Source organism: Schistocerca piceifrons, chromosome 4 (genome assembly GCF_021461385.2).
Source record: "Schistocerca piceifrons isolate TAMUIC-IGC-003096 chromosome 4, iqSchPice1.1, whole genome shotgun sequence".
NCBI lineage: Eukaryota > Metazoa > Arthropoda > Insecta > Orthoptera > Acrididae > Schistocerca > Schistocerca piceifrons.
In genome coordinates, this window is record NC_060141.1 from 664,658,577 (window position 1) to 664,660,274 (window position 1,698).

The window sequence follows — 1,698 nt, forward strand, 5'->3', positions numbered from 1 at the left end:
GGTCTGTGACGAAGGTTAATGATAGAGACAGTAGGTTCCTTGAAATGGCAGTGGGCTGGCCACGTCGCAAGAAGAAAAGACAACAGATGGACTGGAGTGTAGTCCGAGAAAGCACCGGAGGCCTAGAGGAAGACCACCAGACATATGGGACAAAGACATCAAGAAGATCGCTGGTAACACCTGGAAGAGAACTGCCCAAGACCGTCCCACTTGGAGAAGACTGCTGTAAGCCTACCTGAATCCACGACTTGAAGAGGCCACATCATTTAATGATTGAATTGGCTGATGATGATGATGATGATGATGACATTATCTCTTGTCTGTTGTTTTACCATATTAAAAAATAGCACTCCGTCATCAGGCCACAAGTGGCCCATCAGGACCATCCGACCGCCGTGTCATCCTCAGCTGAGGATTCTGATAGGAGAGGCGTGTGGTCAGCACACCGCTCTTCCGGTCGTTACGATGGTTTTCTTTGACCGGAACCGCTATTATCCGGTCGAGTAGCTACTGAATTGGCATCACGAGGCTGAGTGCACTCCGAAAATGGCAACAGCACATGGCGGCTCGGATGGTCACTCATCCAAGTGCTGACCACGCCCGACAGCACTTAACTTCGGTGATCTGACGGGAACCGGTGTATCCACTGCGGCAAGGCCATTGCCTTTACCACATATTACGCTGGATTAAGTGAGTGTGTGCACCAATCAATTTTCTTGCCTTTTGTATACGCTACATGCCACTTATCTGTGTTTTACTATTTGACAAGGGATGTTTTTACCCTACCCTGCTATGCCAGCGGTACTGTGTACTTGACTCACTTTTGCCACTCATGATCCTTGTCCATTGTAGTTCAACCAGCTGGTTCTTTACGATATTCTACCAGAATTTGTTTAAATATGTCTGTCTTTGTTATTAGTTTTGGGAAAATAAATGTTGTTAGTAAACTAAATTTTGCATACATTCTCATTCAAATCATCACTTTTATGTAGTCACCCCAAATGTTAACTTTCATTGTGGCGTCCGATTCCAGGATAACTTTCGTTTTGTACTATCCTGCCAGGATAACTTTAACAACCCTGCCAAGATAACTTTCATTGTGTACGACCCTTCCAGGCTCTCAGTCAATCATTTCTTATACAGCCAACAAAAGGGGTTCAGTTTCAACTGAATTCCACTTTTTTGTTTGTTAGAACCTTTCATGTTAGACAGCCTCTGACCGTGACTCTACATTAATTGTCCATCTTTTATTGTGCCTTCTATCGCTTTGCTATAGTTACACCTGTCACTAAAATTTTCTGTTACAAAAAATTTTCATTTGCCTTTTAAATTTAATTGTATTGACAACCCTAAATTTTTGTCTTCTATATTCTTGATCGATTTGCTACAGTCCCCGCCCCCCGCCATTCCTCCCTTGTTTTTAACAGCTAGTACGTCTTTACATGAGACGTTGCCAAACTAAGATACGAGAATTAACTGACCATTGTCTTATTATGTACTAGCTGTTGGCCGCAGGTGTGATCTGTAACGACCCAAACTTTGTGAGTCATTTTGACAGTGACGGCAACTATTCACGATAATATCTACACTGGTAATATTCTGATTAACACTTATATTATTCAAATACTGAGAATAGCATACAAAAATGGGAAATAAGAGGAAAGGATTTTCATAGATTCTTCATCAAACATCTATAGA

At 42.2% G+C, this 1,698-nt stretch overlaps 1 pseudogene; it reads right to left on the minus strand.

The window, feature by feature from the left end:
* Positions 1 to 547: 547 nt before the first annotated feature.
* Positions 548 to 665, minus strand: LOC124796695 (annotated as a pseudogene).
* Between the last annotated feature and the right edge of the window lie 1,033 nt (positions 666 to 1,698).